General features: G+C 38.7%; 1 pseudogene; it reads left to right on the forward strand.

Moving 5' to 3' along the window:
• Positions 1–1,172: 1,172 nt before the first annotated feature.
• LOC112397948 (deoxyuridine 5'-triphosphate nucleotidohydrolase, mitochondrial pseudogene) lies at positions 1,173–1,662 on the forward strand (annotated as a pseudogene).
• The last annotated feature ends 17,357 nt before the right edge of the window (positions 1,663–19,019 follow it).

The raw sequence follows: 19,019 nt of genomic DNA on the forward strand, positions 1-19,019 counted from the left end.
CTGAAGGTCTTAAGACTTTATGATGCACCTCATAAAGTCGAAAAGAAATAAAACATAGCCCCCTGCCTTCACTTTGTAGAGGTAGAATCTCTTCTGTTTTGAATCCACAATATAAAGTAAGACCAGTACGTGTAAGCTTTGTTGCTGTTGTCGAAGTTGGTTCTCGGAATTGTGTCGGAATCCAGCCCATCCCTGCTTCCCACTGATGCAGCTCTGCTTTTTCATTACATTGGCTGCCATTTTAGCAACAGAACATTTACAGTATCTCCTAAAATGCACTGAATTTACACACTGTCTAGAGTTGGACTTAGAAGGGTTTTGTTATTTTAAAAGATATCCCACGATCCTCAAACAGGAATAAATTTCATTGAAACACTAGAGTTACAAATTTTATCTCAAAAAGTGAACTTCATTGTGTATCTATCTTTGGATGGGTCATGCTCTTCCACTCATCTCCTCCATGTGGGAATCTACTGTGGTTCTCTGACCTCCCTGTGAGAAGGTCCTAGCATCAGAGACTGGACAGCGCAAACATCTGAGCCAGCACACACTTCTGCTTCTTCTGGATGACCATGTCCAGACAGCTCGAGGAGGGGTACCATCCGCCAGACAGAGGTCCACTCCCGTCAGTAAGAGTCACCCCGTTTTCAATCAGCATTGCCAATGACCTAATAATAAGGCGAGAACCTTGCTGGACTTTCTCACGTCTAAGCCAACTTAGTTAAAAGGAAATCCCACAAGTTGTGTGAAATGAGTCATGATTCATTTGTCGATTCCTTAAGAAAAAGCTGGAGCACCTGTAAGTGCTATGGCTGGATGCGCAGATACACATCCAGGAAGATATGGTCCCTTCACGCCACCATGTGACACGAACATCATGGCTGAATGCTCTCCATCTTTACGTATTGAACCAGAGAGAAACTGAATCTTTCCCTTTATATATATATATATATATAAAACTTAAAAAAAACAAGTGTCCCAACTTGGGGCTTACATATTTTACAATCATTCCATATTTAGAGATAATTAGGATTTTCTTCCAACTCAGATACGAGAAAATGTTGCTTTGCTCTTTTAACTCTAAGTTAAAAAACAAGTTTAGTGTGCTGGTCTCACCCTGCTCTCTCTCTCTTGCCCCCCCACTCCCTCTTGGGCTCACGTTCTGCCCTGCCATGCCCTTCTCTCAAGAGGCACAAGTCATCTCCCTCAGCAAGTGGGCCCGGCCTGCGGGGGAGGGCAGCATGCAGCCCCACCTTGTCCGGCTCTCGAAGCACACCACCACCTGGACCAAGGGGTATGCACGTGCCGTGGGCTATGACCTGTACAGCACCTATGATTACATACTACCACCTATGGAGAAAGCCTTTGTGAAAACCGACATTCAGATAGCTCTTCCTTCTGGGTGCTATGGGAGACTAGCTCCACATTCTGGTTTGGCTGCAAAATACTTCATAGATGTAGGGGCTGGTGTCATAGCTGAAGATTACAGAGGGAATGTTGGTGTTCTACTGTTTGATTTTGGCAAAGTCCGAAGTCAAAAAGGGTGATGGAATTGCACAGCTCATTTGTGAATGGATTTTTTACCCAGAAATAGAAGAAGTTCAAGTTTTAGATGATGCTGAAAGAGGTTCAGGAGGTTTTGGTTCCACTGAAAATAATTAAAACTTTATGCCAAGAAAAGACATTTTAACTCTTGCATATGACTGACGTAAAGCTTTAAGGGAACTTCAGTAAATGGACTGAGAAAGCCTTTAAGGTGTCAAAATAACCATTATTAGAATATAACGGGAAAACCTACTGAAATGTTACGTCAGTGCTGACTGAAGTGACCATACCCTTACATAAAGCAGCGCTTCACACACTTGATGCTCCATAAACGATGCGACATAATCCAACAAGACAATGACACTTGGGAGGTACTGTCATCAGACTTCACCACGTGCTAGCGAAGACTTCGGAGAATGGCAGCAAATCACCACTCAACAACCCCTGTCCTTCTCAGCAGCCAGGTTCAGAGCTGCGAAGTAACTCACCACAAGCCACAGTGGTCGCCAGACAGGGTTCCTGGGTCAGAACCCGCACAGACGCAGTTGACAAGGGAACCCCAGGCCTCCTCTCCGGTCCCCTGAACCCGAGTCCCCAGAGCGGATCCCTAGGGGCCACACAGGAAAACGGTGTGGGGACTGGAGTTCCCGGCCAGGTTCTGCATTCAGAGGAGAAAAGGCCTTTGTCTAAATGTCTCTGAACAGTAGAATAATTGCAAAAATGGTGTATTGGATGAATAGCAAATTCTCAGGGAAACTACAGAGAGGTAAGGGAAGATGAGCAGATGAGGGGGCAGGATGCCGGGCTCAGTGGAACACATTCGATCTGCCGGGACACATGTTTTTATGGAACACGCTAATGACAATGGGAGAAAATCTGCGAAGAAATACAAGCATGAAACAAAAAGCAAGAGTGAGACGTGAAAGATTACGTTAATCACGTATTTGGGTTTTAGAAGAAAGGTGATTTTTTTAAAACCCCCCCACTGAACCAAATGAGTTGTAACACGTAAACAGGCACTGTTCTGTTCAAAAACATAAGACCCTCACCGTAACATTTACAATTCTACAAAAGACTCCATCAAACTCTGCCGAAGCATACCCAGTGGCTGGCATCTGAGGCTCTGGAAAGATAAAATCTGAAACTGCGTACTGCCGTTTTATGTATTTTACTGCTAGGCTACGATGCATTTAATGCACAAATGCCAGCAGGCCAGGATACAAAAATTTACTATGGATGTGCTTTAAGTTAATGTTGATTCCAACAGTTTACCATCCATCAACTATTCTAGTGCCAGTTAGCACTTTAAAAACCATGCGTAAATATTTGAAAACCATGTTAGCAATTAAAGGGAGGAAATATTCCACATTAAAATCAGGAAGAGACTTTAGGTTACAACTTGACGTGAAACATCAAGTTTCACAGCATAACACAAAATGCTATACGCACTCTAAACCAAAAATACAACACGTAGATCCTATTTAAAATTCAGTAACTGCCAATTATTCTTTACTGCTTTCAAAACTAATAGGTCTTCTAACTGAATATGAGGTTTTAAACTTTGTGCGTCATTAACTTATACTCCATGTTAGTGATGAGGTGCTGACAAATGCTTTCAGTGAACTAAGAATGTGAAAAATTCTGAAGAGAGGTAGCTTAGGTTCTTTCTTTGTACTAACTTTTTAATGCCGGCCTTTTTTAAACAATAGGAAAAGTTAGAGTGTCTGGCACATGGCTTAAAGTCAAGCTTTCTTCTTAAGTCATCGAAAAAGAAGAACATAAATGCTTCATCATTTAAAGACTTTACTTTCTAAGCAGAGTAATCCCCATAGTTAAAAAAGAATTTTAATATAAACTGAAAGAAACTTAATATACCAAGTTAATCAATGACAACTCAACAGCCTTTCATAAGGTATCAGGATCCCACAGAACTGGGACCACTTTTTAAGTCCTGAGCTTTAAGACTGGGACAAAAAACTTTTAACAGTAGGAACTGATATATTTTTATCAAGACTACACTGACTCTTTCATCTTTCACAATGAGAAAAATAGCCAAAATCATTAACTCATGGGGAACAATCTAGAAAACTAATAGTAAGATATTTCAATGGCACTGAGTACAATATTTGAGGGCCTATTAACTGGTTGAAAATGGATAAATAGATGCAGTCTTTTAAGAACAGTAATTCAAATGTTAGCTTTCAAGACATGGACTGTGGTCCCAATCCATTGAAATAGAATGATACTGCCACTATTCTACTTGAAGAAAATGTTGGGAAGTTTTACTTGTATTTTTAAAATTCAATTAAAGACAAAATCTTGTATATTGCATGTATGGGAAAAGGATCTCCTAGGAAAAAAATAAGTCAAAATAACTGAGGAACAAAACAAAGTTACAGGATCAAAGAATAATGAATACTTTAAGTTTTGCTTTAACTATTAGAAAGCCTTGTACCAAATACATGCCTGAACGCTTATCTTGCATTATTATTCTACTATCCTTATTTTTTTCTAATATCCTCAGGATGTTTTAGCTTTTTTGTAATCATAGGTATCGTGTAAGGCCACTATGCCCAAAATCAGTGCCATCCCCCATTTTCTGAGAAACACCTCCACTCACCCGCACACCTACCTTCCTACCACCCATCCAAAGGGGTGGGCGCCTGGTAAACACAGGTGTTCTGAGTGGTTCTACTTCAACCCCACGGCCACTGCCACCATCACTGCACCTGTGCCCTCCCCTTCCAGCCACATTGATGAGATCAGAGTTGGACTTTTGATCCAAACTGGACCAACTGCACTATCTCCCCAAGGAACTTGCAAGTGGGACTGAAAGACTGAAGGAGGCTGGGACTATCGTAAGGCACATTTAGGGATGTGAGACAGACAAATTATAACATGGAAACAGAGGGGCAAAGAAAGCTGCTCTAGGGGAGGAAGAATAAAGCAGAAATCCAGAAGCAAGCAAGAATTCACGTCTTGAGAAGCGGGACTTTTGGTGTTCCTAATGCCGTTTTAGACCCTGTTCCTGTTCTTGTGCTGGTTGAGGTTATGAAGAACCCCTCTGGTACCATCCCAACTTCATTCTTCTTACACTAACTTCACTTGGTTCTTGTTACGTGGAACATCAAGAAACTCAACTGAATACAGCCTCACATCCTATGTGTAATAAAGGTTTAACATATGTAACTGTGCTACCGCTCTTCAATCCCTTGGCTTAAGATCATTTAGATGAACAAAGTTAAAATGTTTGGGCTTTTTCTGTCCATACCTGTTCCAATCATGGACTTCAAGGGCGATAAATAAGCCTCCCCAACACACTCTTTCCCTTCTACTAACCCACAGCCCTTCACTTTTCTATGTCCCACCCGAAAATATCTAGACAAGGATATTTCTGGTTCATAGATTGCCTGTATTTTATACAAAAACTTTCTGAACATATACATGTACCTGACCCCATCCCACCAGCAGGCACGGGTGATAAAGGAAGGTATAATAGTGGGTTTAACTTTCTCAGCCAGTATCACAGCAATGCTCAATGGACCCATTGGTTCACCCGGGACAGAGGAATATCAATCACCAAACAGTAGGTCACTGTTATCACTAGAATGTGATTTTATCTCTGAGTAGTTTGGGGAAGAAAATAGATGAGAATTACTCAGCTACTTGAAAAGTAGGAATTGTGCTTTATTCAATTTTATATCCTTGGCGCCCAGCACATCATGTAGAATATAGTACATGCATAGAAAATAATTACCAATCAGAATACCTAGAAAATACAAAAGGCATGATATAATTATTATTATTATCATCATCATTATTATTTTGCCAAGACTATTTCTCAATCAAAGAAAGATGCAGACAACTGTGGTATTACTGGCCGTATATAATAGATTTGGACAAAGTAAGACCTTTCAAACACACCTCCCTGTAGGGACACATTTCTCAGCTCCTACTTACTTACTGACACATGGGTTGCACATCTCTTTGCTCAAAAGTATGGCTCAAAAGTGAGTCATTATATCCCTCATTGCTACAGCCCAAATGATCTATCACGGCCACATCAGAGGCGCATTTATGACTTGCTTATTCCAAAACCAATTTGAGTGCGTGCTGTTACAAAGTTTTTGGTAGCTATAGTTCTTAACAGAAATTCTGCTTCATTTTATCAGCCATATGGAATTATAGGCAAGAATCACATTGTAAACTATCATCATTGCCTTGATCTTTAGAACAACCGATAAAATATTTATCGTGCCTACGAACTCATTTCCTCAAAGTGTCAGGTTCTAAGTAACTTAGAAATGAGTCCTACCTTCTTTTGGACGGTCCCTTGACTCTATAATATGAAATCTGCAAGAGTGTAAAGCTACCTACTGCAAAGACAGCTTCCCTTCCACGATGTCCGCTCACCCCAAGTATACACACTTAGCTTCTATTCCAGTTACATGGAACCACTGATCAATTAAATGCTGCTTCCAAACCCACACATTTTCTATTCCTTCTCCCTGAGATAAACAACTCGTAAAGGATTAAAAGACTTTTCTTTTTTTTCAAAGTCTTAAGTTTCCTGGAGACGCTATGCCAAAGCACCCCCTCTTGTCCTTCTTCTGTCCTTGGTCCACATGTCCTCTTAGTGCTGGTGCCACACTCTGCTTTTTACTTTTTACTTCAGCTAATTGTGCACCGCTTACCAGAGCTCAATCTGACTGAACCGATCTTATTGACAAAGTAGTATTTTCAAATGATCTAAGATAAAAAGGCTTGTAGGCTAATTGGTACAAACTCGTTACGATTTTCTATAACCCACGGCTTAGGGGTCTTGCCCTCTTATCTGTAACTGCTAAGTACCCACGCATTTTTAGCCACGTGTCATAAACTCTACAGAATTAGCCAGAGATGTTTTTTAAGCCCAATTTTATTTTAAACTGTAAGCGTCTGGAGCTTTCACAACACTTTCTAAAAGAACAGTGAAACACTGAGTTGTAAATTCTACCTGAGTTGCAATAGTTACCAGTCAGAATAGACACATACCAATGAAAGAGAAAACAAGATTGCTACCTTTTTAACATCCCAGCAAGTCAAGATTCCTTAAAGTGAATGCCCACTCCTCAATGTCACAATTTCCCCTGTAAATCATTATTCCACAGTTTAATAAATAGACTTACTCACCAAACAGAAAGACACGCAATAACTGGTGAAAAGGACGACTCCCAGGACAGCAATATAACCTGACCTTACTTACTGATGAGAACAGAAGTGATTATAACAACAAAAACGCACTTGAGAGGCTTCTACCGCTTGTCAAACTGAGGAAGAACACAATGGGTGTATTTAAGATGATCCTGGGAGCTGAACTGAGATCCTTCATGTTGTATAGAAACAGGCATTTAAAATGAGTCCGTGAAGAGTTTTCTTATTTAACAAAGTATCTTTTACAAAGTAAAGGATTTTAAAAGTTTGAATTAAAAGTTGACATAGGTCATGTGCCTTAATTACGTGCATGATGAAATCTAGTATGTCCTACTGAGTAATTAAAAATAGTGGTAAACGTTTGGCTTCCCAGGCAAAAGAAACTGCTTAATTTCTAAGACTTAAACGTGAGAAACCATAACTAACCATGATTTCGTGAAGAAGAATCAGAGTCCAAAACAGAATTTGGGGAGATTTTTTACAAACCTTTAGAAGGCTGACTTTACTATATCCTGAATATTTTTTTCCATCTGCTTCTATACTGGGGTATTGGCATATAGCAGTAATATTTCTCAAACCCAGAACAACTGTTGTTCAAATCTAGGCCGTGCAGAAAAAGTTAATGATACCACAGATACTTATCAAAAGCAAATACTTTTATATATGTTAATTCTAATTCTAATGCTTAAAGAGTTTAAGGGGTTGTTACATGCATAGGACTTGATAATGAAGAAAGGACACAAGCCTAGTACAATGTCACAGAAAACCAAAAGGATCTACTAAATGGAAATACATTCATTTCTTTGGTTTCCCCCTTCTAATGCATTTTTTTTTAACATTTATCTTTTTAATCCATGAATCAGTGAGGACAATATTTTGCTATTTATGGGTACAAAACAGCCCTGTCCTAGGTATACCAGGGTATACTTAAGTATGTAACATCACAAGATATAGTAAATTTACTTTACTAGACAGTATAGCATTAACCAGAGATATACTTCAATTAGAAAATGCTTTAAAATAACAAAGTCAATGAACATTTGACTGTACAATTTATTCTGTCAAATATAAATGTTTGTCAGTGTATGTGTGTAAATTATACTGTCAGTCTCAACACAGCCGAGTGCTTTTGTAAGCTGCAAAACAATTAATAAGCAACTCTCTAAGGGGTGTACCAAAAATTTTCCAGAACACGCCAGATATCTGGTCAAAGATAAGGGATAAAAAAATTTTTTTGATACATGGCTCTAGCATTAGAAAACAATTCCTATGTTTGAAAGTCAGTGTCAACAGATGCAAGAACTTTATTTTAAAACTTCCAGGGAGACAAAGCCTTTCAAGAATGGGGCCAGAACCCTGCAATCTGGTTTGGGGGTGGGGGAGTGGTTAGGGAACGGCAGAAAGCACGCATGCCCAAGTTCTTTTTACTCCTTTTTCTTTTGAGACAATGGTATTAAATTTTAATCACGTTTTCATGAGTTCCAAAGGACAGCAAGGGGAACAAAGTGTCAGCCCTCTTTGGATGTGTTGAGGCATTTGCAACAAACTCAGCTTTTTCATGCAAAACAACAGAATTTGAGGTCAAATTAGTCTCTATCCTTTCCCTCTGGGCATGTACTCAAGTTAGGACTCTGTCAAACCACTATTTGGGGTAAAGTTTTAAAGAAAAAAAAAAAAAAAATTCTTGTGGTAAAAATAGGTGGCACTGCCATTCAACATTAAGAGAGCAACAGCTGAGGTTCCGATCCTGAGAAAGGGGCAGGGACCAGGAAATATTCTTGATTACTCCAAATTTCTGATGCAAATTACACTCTGCCTCCAATCTTGGGGGGCGGTGAGGTGGGAGGAGGAATGAGAACGAGATATCGCCTTTACCACCATCCCAAACATTTTGTGTTGCGGGCGTTGAATTACTCCAGCCTTAATCTTCATTCACTATGGCAATTACAAAGGTGAAATGACGGGAATCTTATCTTGCTAAAAGTTTACCAACTGCTTTGCATTTTTCCTCTAATTTCGCACCAGTGTCATCAGATTTCTCAGTTTCAATTTCTACTTATCCTTATCCAAAATCATATTCATTAAAACCAGGTACAGGGTGGAGGCCATGCTGAAATGTCATCCTCCCATCAGACAGCCTAGTAATCGGTGAAGCGCACTTAGGACCATTGGTGGAGCTCACTGCATCTCTGCTCCGAGGACAGGCAACCAGGACCACTTGCTTACTCTCTAGGTCCATTTCGGTTTTCCATCTTCCAAGTTTCTTATCAGAAATTTTAAGGGAGGATTACCATTTAAGTTTTTTTTTTTAAGTCTATCGTTTCTATAACTGTTAAAACCATTTTGCGAAACCAAGCAGAACGTAAACAATTTCAACCAAATGAATCATTGTTTAACTTAAACTAATGCATCTTTCTAGTTCCGTGAACACCAGTTAATTCTACTCTATACTAACCATGACACTGCAATCATTCAACCTTCTAAATACAAGCATATTTTGTATCACCATTCTTTTAGTTACCCAGATTATAAACTTAATACTGTAATATGTTAAGGATAGACAACAATGACTCTTTGGGGGTTTTCAACATCTTGAAAATTAGAGTTTAAAACACGTGCTTTAGAATGAGTTGCTGGAGCCACAGGGCTCAACAGAAGCACTTAACATATTACTCCATAAGATATTACGAGGCATTTCACAAATTCTACATCCAATTTCTATTTAATAAAACAGTCAATTCATTAGGAAAAATTGTGCTAATGTGAGAATATCGAACACTGTGTCTTGTATACTGAGTCTGTATATACATAAAAGTCATACCTGTCTCCAAAAATAAGGTAAATCAGCATTACAATAAGGTAAGATTAAGAGCATCATGTAATATCCTGATGCCCAAAAGGAATAAGAAATTGCACTTTATAATGGAAAGAGCTTAAACTTCAGAGGACCATGTATCTGTCAGCTGATCCTCACCCTGAAGGATCCGTCATCTTGGACTACTGACCTTCTTTATCCATGAAATGATGTTAATAGTTTATAAGGAGAAATTATATATATGACAATTAATTCATCCTCTGGTAGGTAGGCTGCATACACCCAAATGTTAGCCTTTATATTCATACATAAATAAATGTTATTTATCTACTTAAAATATAAAAATAAATGCTACAGGGGCTTCCCTGGTGGCGCAGTGGTTGAGAGTCCGCCTGCCGATGCAGCGGACACGGGTTCGTGCCCCGGTCTGGGAAGATCCCACATGCCGCGGAGCGGCTGGGCCCGTGAGCTGGGGCCGCTGAGCCTGCGCGTCCGGAGCCTGTGCTCCGCAACGGGAGAGGCCACAGCAGTGAGAGAGGCCCGCGTACCGCAAAAATAATAATAATAAATAAATGCTACAACGTTAGTTACTCAATATCCTTGCCAAACTCCTTCATCACTAACCGAACCCCAATTTTTTCAGTATCTATTTGTTTCTGATTGGCTATGTGACTTCTTGTCATTTGATTTCATTTTCAGGATTTGCTTAGGGAAGCACAAAGAACTCAATTCTAGCCCACAGGTCAGCAGATCAAGTCTTCCTAGGGCTTTGGGGATGGATTTTGAACTCACGTTGCTGGAATGTGTGGGATGGAGCCACTACAGTGCTTTTGCGATTTTGGGAAGAACCAGCCTAGACGTTGAGGATGACAGAAAAGAAAGAGCTGGGTCCCTCATAACATTATTGAGTTACATAATTAACAAAACCTCACACGCTATTTTAGGATATGTGATTGTGCAAAGTACAGATTCTCTATTGTTTCACTCTCTCCTGAGTGGCTTTTCTATTATATGCATATAGGTTGAGTAGATATTTGGGATGCTCATGTCCTGTGAGAATAGATAAACACGTTTTATTATCTCAGTCTACAGTTGCAAGCCATTAATATGATAATTTTTCATTTATTGGTGGAATAAAAACAACCAACACTTCTCAAATGCTCACTGTAATTCATTCATTTCTTACAACAAGGTTATGAGGTAGGTACATCTCTTATCCCCAATTTAGAGACAGGTCAACTGAGGTCCAGAAAAGCCAAATAACTTGCCCAAATGCACAGAACTATTAACTTGATGAGCCAGGATTAAGTTCAGGAAACTGGCTCTCCAGCCCACTCAGTATTGTTAAGCAATACTGTCTGTCAAATGAATAGCATTAAAATAAATTTAGACCATTAGTAATATTAATTGCTGGCCAGAAACCCAAGATAATTTATTGTCCAATTATACCCAATTATGAGAGCTAGTTTAATTACATCAAGACAGTTCTTCATCTGGTCACTATTGAAGACCATATGGCCAGATAGAAGACATAACATTGAAAGATTTAATCCCATTTTTCTTAACTCAATAAACAACTTGCTCTTTAACAACTTCTGTGTTGTAATTAGTTTATTCCCGATTCTCAAAATCTGAGTTTTTAGAAAGTGATTTTGATGCCTAGTACACCTGGGAACCTCTGCCTCAGGTAATTATGGATGACCTTCACTTTCAAACACGAAAGGACAATGGTCCCCTTCTTTAAGTGTGTCAGCTCACACTAATTAGATCACCCGGTTCGGTGTGGGGAGACAAACTTCGAAAAACCGCAGGATTCAAATTATCATGATAATTGGCTTTTCCTAACTTGTCCCATTGTCTAAATGGCAAAAAATAAAATAAAAATAAAAGTCATGATTCAACTATTTTTTCCACTTTATCAAAAGGAAAATACCAACCTTGATTTTTCAATGATTAAACAAAGTCCAATGAACTGACCGTTGACAATCCAACATCCATCCTGGGGTCACCCCAAGGATAAAGCAGGGAGGGAGCTCTTCTTACTATGGGGGTGGGGGGTGGATTTCAAGGCTCAGTCAACAACCCCCTGCCGTGTGGGTAAGGAACAACGCCCAGCCCTGTCAATGCCATAGCGCAGAATGAAATTTTCTACTTTGCAGAAAGTTTTGAACTATTTTTTTTCAGAGATTGACAGATAGAGCTGTGCATTCTTGAAAATGATGTGAATGTAACATGAAGCACCCCTGAGGGACATTTCTATACAGGTCATTATAAGCATCTACAAAGAGGCTTACTCTCAGAACAAAACACAGATTGCGACTAATTCCACAGATTAAAATCCTTAAAAACCAGGTCAGGGTCACGAGTTGGCCCTTCTGACAGGCAAGTGCAAAGATATCCTGGGGGAGACAAGATGTAAACTCAGGGGGGGTAATGAGTAAAATGTATGGTAAATACGTTATTCAGGAAATGCAGTGAGAACATCTGACCCAAAATGGTAGAGAAAGTGGTGCAGAATGGATCATAAGGCAAAATTTACTTGTGTAATATCAAAACAAAGAAAAAAACAGGCTTTAAACATGAGTTGTGTGTTTTCTTTTTCCTACATGCGTTTTTGCTTTTGCAATGGAAAGTATCACATAGAAGTCCCACAGTAGTTCATTTATAGTGTTCTATCTAGATACTAATTAACCAAATTAATCCAAGAGTTTTTGCAATTGGTACGTCCGTCATGCATCCGGCCAAACACCACACAAGATGCTGATCTGACGGCTGTAAAGCCAATATTGCTCTAAGACACGAACATGTCTTTAAATGTTATTATTAAAACTCTTTTTTGTACTATTTTAAGGGGTAAACTTTTTTGTAAAAAAGTCTAGAACTGTTCAGATACTTTCCGGGTGCTTTTTTAAAATGTATTTTAGGATAAAATTTAACTTCTCTATTTATAGTCACTTCCTCCGTAAAGACTTGGAAATAAAGAGCAGTATAGACTAGTTAAGAAAGATTGCTACACAGGAAACTATCAGGAAATGCAATTTATAGCTGTTAGTACAGTGCCCCACGCAAAGAAAACAAGAATCTTGCCGACCCAACCTTCCCTGGAAACAGGGCTGCCAGTTAACGTGCAACAGAGAAAAAAGATATTCAACAGAGTGTGAATATCAGGGTCTGTAAGGTACTCCTGCTACACCATGAACTGATTTAGTATGTGTTCTGAAAACGAAGTACTAATCTACTAAAAAAAATTCAAAACACCATGTCAATACAGACAAGCACTCGTTTTAAAAATAGTGGTAAAGAATTGAGACCATTTTAAATTAAAATAGTAACTAAATATGGGTGTGTACATATGTAGGAATGTTTGCTTGGGTGTAACGAGTATTATGAAAACTTAAATCACCAAATCATTTCTGAAACAGTTTTAAACCTTAAGAAGACTGTGTCCTTTGACATTTTCTTTTTACACTGATTTGACTTAACATTAAACAACTGGTCTGGTCAGAATTTCAAACATTCAGAGGCTAAATTCATCCATGGAGTACTACTTCGAATCGTCCATTAACACAAATACACAGAGATGCAAACATCAGTTATGTACTTTGACAATTTAATCTAATTTTAACATTTCCAGTGGCTTTTAAAGTAGTAAGAGCATTATTCGTTTAAACAATAAGATAAACACAGGAAGAGCAGAAACCAGCAGTTACAGCTGGACACTAAGCTATCAATATTTTACCAAGAAGCCCTGCACAATAGACTTGACATTTCCAGATTTATGCTCCAGCCATCTGTCCTCAGATGGTGTGATATGTGTCATTGTTGAGGGGCTAGCTAGCAAGCACGATTAGTTTACTACAAAGTATAATCGAGTTCTGCCTGTCGCAGAAGTACGGATAGGTGGGCTAAGAGGGAGGGAAACCAACTGTCTTCCGTTCACTCTGCGCTTCTCTTCCAGCGGAGCCATCAAAGAGACACCATCCCTCAGCCGTCCCTTCCAGGCTCCATCGGTCACCACCAGGACCAACCTTCCAATCTGTTATCGATGCTTCCTACTGAATAGAGGAGTTTCAGGAACTACCTTCCAAAAAAACCTGCATTTTATCCTGGCTGGGACTATCACTGGACGGAAAAGTGAAATCAAAATTCACCCAGCTGAAGTTTAGTATTACAGATGTGAATGACCTTCTCCACCACGATGATCACACTTTTTTTTTTATAGTCAACCAGTGTTGTAGGAATCTTGTCATTCATTACTGGCAGAAGAGACACCTATGAAGAAGTTTTAACTCATTATGATTTTAAATACTTTTGTTATGAATCAAAACCTTGTTCAATTTGAAAGTGTCCATACAATAAAAAAGAAAACTTGTTTCTCTGATAATTACACCAGAAAACATAAATCATATTTTTTAAATTTTAAAGAAATAAAGGGGATTTTATTTTTCAAAAAGCCTCTGACATTTTCATAAATAATAAAACTCTGAGGTCTAAGAATAAGAATAATAACATAATTAATAATATAATAACAGAGACATACAGCTAAGGGGCGGCAGAGCCAAGGGTAACCCACTGTGTTCTTCCCGGATGCAGCAATTTGCAAGTTAAAGAACAGAGACACCGGAGTCAGATGCTAAAATCCTGTTCCAGAACCTGCTCGCTGTTTGACTTCGGGCAATTAACCTCTCTGAACTTCAATTCCCTCAGCTGTAGGAAGGACGCACTCAAATGTCAATTGCCCAATTCCCTTCCGAACTTTTATTTCTAATAGTGTTGCATATGAAATACTTCAACTGACACAGGCAATTACATTTACAGTGTGTCCTATTACCTCCAGATTAAAAACGTTAATAAAGCCTTCCAAAAACAAAGAATCATTCCTTAGGATGATTAATAATTAACAGGTATTAATATTCAAAGCTAAACTCATCATACTACTTTTCATACTATCTAAAAATATATGAAAACTTTTTAAATGCCAGATAAACGGTATTCTATAAATAACAATCTAAGGTATAACCAAATCATTCCCAGAGCTCTTCTGAGCAAGCAAAGACAGTAACACAACGTTAGCCAAGTGCAAAATAAGAAAAGCTTTACTGCATTAAGTTTTAAACACCAGCATATGGAAACTACAGAGAAACTGGAAAATCATTTTACAGAAGAATGGGGGTGGGGGGGGCTGATCTTATACCACAAGAAAACTCACACAGATGTTGAATTTAGTTTTGATTTTCAAATCATGAGGGAGAAACTGACTCAAAATAAATACGCAATGCTATATAATACTGCATTATAAGTGACAGTAATTTTTTAACAAGTCACCATCACTAAATGCTACCAAAACTTTTAGAAAAATTATAATATCAGAAAAAATGGTGAAATTAAGTTCATCCATACCTGAATGAATGAGGATTAACTGACCATTGATTAAGCAAGCCTTCCCTTTCTACTCAGACAACTAGAAACAATAGGTGAGATTATAGATATTTTCCATACCATTATTAAAGGTTTTACATCTTGCTAAAATAAAAATAGGAACAGGTGATTCCAGTGCCACCAATACATATTTTTGCTTTCCTCAAGCAGACACAAAAAATAGGCTCAGATGAAATTTTCTAAAAATAGAAAAACAACACACATGTATCTAATCCTTTAAGAATCTTCATACTTGAATTCCAAAAGTTGCTTCCTCTCCTAGTTTTAGCCAAAACTCTCAAAAATATACTCAAAATTTTACCTGTTGTTTGAGTTATTTTATAAACAACTCTGTTGGTTTACCACAGTGCTTAGCAATGTTCTCCTTCTCAGTGGTGAAGATGGGCTACAAAGGACTATTCAGGAAAAATTAAGATGTGAGGGACTGCTTTTGTTTCCACCCAAAACTCCAATCGGCTATTAAGTTCCAAACTGTGACAGAGGCATAGTAACTTATTCTTACAGCTAGGTGAATGTGAATTAAAATTAGCACCCCTCTTTAGATAGTAAAACGTTCAATTCTGGGATTCTATGAAAGGTAGCACAGAAGTAGGTTTTAATTTTTTTATCCTCACGCCTCAGTGAGCAAACTGAGTTGGCAAAGCTCGACTGCCACGTGGGACCCAGGAGTCGTTGGCTTTTAGATTAATGATGATGATGATGTGAACAGCTAACATTAATACTGCACTCGGTATAGGCTAAGCATTGCTCCAAGCCTGTTACGTATACAATTCATTTGGTCTTTATAACCCTGCGAGGTAGCATTCACATTATAAATCAGCTACTATAAAACGTAAACAGTTACAAGCCTTCCTCTTCAGCAAAAGGTAGCAAAACTAGCAATAATTTTAAATGACAAAGCAAGAACCCTATATATTTAGGAAATAAAGTAAATGACACACCGAAGAATAATAAACCAAAAGAACAGATGGAATGGAAACTTTTGTTGGAGAAAGCAATGACTGATTCAACTAAGAATGCTAATGTCCCTAGCAAAACTGAACCACCAGTTCAACTTCTTGGAACACTGGGTTGTGAAATTACTCTCTTGTTTAATGTACGAATTCATATTTGGGCCAATTTGATGTGCATCTCTGGTATAAAGTTAGCTCCTTAGGTAAACAACAATATTTGTTGTTTTGTTTTTAAGTTCGCTAACAGGAAAAATAATACAGGACTCCATATTTAGTGAGAGAATGCAAACGATACTATTATGCTTTACCTAGTGAGAATATCTGGCCTTGCATTACCAAAGCAATGAGAATTTACACAAAGAAAACACATTTCTCAAACTGATACATATGAGTGTACGAACCATGGATTATGAAAGCAAGCAACTGTTAACTCTGAATACCATCTACAATATTTTTGGATTATCTTGAAAATATTATTGATGCTCTAAGTAAGAAAAAGGTTTTGTTTTACTTACAAAACTAATTGATCCAGGGATTTCCCAAGTTAAGAAGGTAATTTGAAAAAAAATGCAATAATATGAGTTGAGATGAACTGAGTTGTGACTGAGTTCATCTTAGCCTAACCAGCATCGCATTCGTGGCTTTGCTGCTCTCTGCTTCTCCTCTCTTACACAAGAACTCACAAGTGATTTTTTTCTTTTTAACAAAAAAAGATAAACAAAATATAACTACTAGATGTAGTAGTAAAAGTAAATGATAGTGAAGCTGTCTAATCTAATGACGCAAAGTGATATAAAATTTATTTGGGTGGTAGCATTTTTTTAATAATGATTTATTTTATATCCTATTTCTATACTAAAGGCAACACTTAACATTTTCTGCCTTAGTTAAGATATTTTGTGGGGGTCATTATATCACACACCGGTATTACAATTTTTGGAGGTTTAAAATAGTCTCTGTAGTTAACATCAAGAATTTCAAGGATCTATTATAGTTGTGGCTTAGAAGGATTTCACAGCATCAGCTTCTGTGTAGTTTCTGGATTGAATCTGCTTAGAGCATCCAGTTTTCATGAAACACTATCAAGAAGTATAACTTTAGGGCTTCCCTGGTGGCACAGTGGTTGAGAGTCCGCCTGCCGATGCAGGGGATGCGGGTTCGTGCCCCGGTCCGGGAAGATCCCACATGCCGCGGAGCGGCTGGGCCCGTGAGCCATGGCTGCTGAGCCTGCGCGTCCGGAGCCTGTGCTCTGCAACGCGAGAGGCCACAACAGTGAGAGGCCCGCGTACCGCAAAAAAAAAACAGTAGTATAACTTTAACAAGGAGTTCTCCAAGAGGTCTTTTGACGTTATGAAACCATTTGTTTTCCAGTTAGGTAAGGCTTGACCATTTACATTTTGGATTAATATTTTAATAAGTAACTTCCTTTGTATTTGCAATTTTATCCTGATAAGTCAAATTAGCATATAATACATCTTATAAATGTTAACATTATAGAGTAATATAATATATCCTTTAAGAATTTGAAAGCTTTCTTTTCCACTAAATCAGAATCTGCAAAGAAAGAGCAAGACAAGGAATAGGCACTGCTTTTTCAAGCTCTGCAGGTGATTTTTATGTGTCGTCTTCAATAAATGAGTCAGTTTTAAAGATGTTTGGGGGCTTCCTGGTGGCCTAATGGTTAGGATTCAGGGCTTTCACTGCCATGGCCCAGGTTCAATCTCTGGTCAAGGAACTGAGATCCCATAGGCCGCACGGCATGGCCAAAAAACATACATATTTTATATAAATATAAAAATAAAAAAGTTGTTTGACAAGAGGGTAAAAGACAGGCCCTCCCCAAATCTCAATGCGTTCGTTTCAATGGGAGTCCAGGGTAAAACACATTAATGACAAAAGACTATGCTTGAAACACACGGTCTGGCTTAGGTGCTACAGAGGAGGGGAGGGCTACAGATACAGAACAAAGCAGTGCCCTTTGCTTGTCTCTAGCCCCTCTTCCTACCCCAAGTCTACCCATCCTGACCTCAGAGAGGTGGCTGGTTGCTTTGTCTAACTTTCTCTCATCTGCTCTGTACCTCTTTCAGCTTTTAAGAGCTCATAATAACCAAATCAGAAAAATCTTTAAAAATGAATTCAAGTCAAATGAAATCAACCACAGAAACACACTGCATTTATGACTTTACATTTTAGGGCAAGAAATTTTTGAAGAAGACTACCTGACCAGAGGGGTGGAGGAAAGAAACAAAAAAAACGACAAAAGCGTTTTTGGACCATATGAAATGAGAGGTAACCAGCCGGTGGCTGGTTTTCCTTTCAGCCCTCATCTCACCCCAATTTCATGTTTCACTCCCTGACTGCACTCATCAGAACTCTATTGAAGGAGACGGCTGTGCGAATTTATTGAAAACCAAAGAAATCACTGCAGAAACAGTCTCCGAAACCCAAAGAGAATCCTGTAAGCCGACCAGTGTCAAGATCTGAATACTAACACGTACAAATCCAAATGTAGACACCTCCGTGATCGTTTTAGTTACAGTGGTATGAGTCACCGTATAGTTTCTCTGCATCCAACGCATAAAACGGAAAGGGAATCTGGTTTTCAACATCATACTCCCTCTAAAACAACTTGCAATCAATTAATGTTGTCAGCAGCAAAACTCAATTTTCTCCCCTGCGTGCAGAGGTGAACACTCAGGACAGACTGGTAATTCCCGTTGAGAGTGTGGCTAAGTGTTTCTAAGCAACCTTGCTCCATCATCTTCCCTGACAAAAACAAGGGAAAGAGTCTGAGCTGAGGGCTGACGGAGCTCTGAATACTAATGTAAGGAGAGGAGCTTCCTTACTGACTTTGGGGAGAGAAACACAGGAGCAGCTGCTAGCTGTAAATAAATTCTAATTAAAATGGTGTGCAGCTCCTACAGCTGAACCCAAGCCCACTGATGAGGTTCCCTCTGCAACTGTCCAGCCATGTGAGCTGGACTCGTTCATATACCTGTATATTTAGTTTAACAAATGATTTGTGTGTGTTTTCTGGAAATTACTTGGGGGGAAAACCTTCCAAACATGTCCAT

Source organism: Neophocaena asiaeorientalis, unplaced genomic scaffold (assembly GCF_003031525.2).
Source record: "Neophocaena asiaeorientalis asiaeorientalis breed wild unplaced genomic scaffold, Neophocaena_asiaeorientalis_V1.1 scaffold781, whole genome shotgun sequence".
Lineage (NCBI taxonomy): Eukaryota > Metazoa > Chordata > Mammalia > Artiodactyla > Phocoenidae > Neophocaena > Neophocaena asiaeorientalis.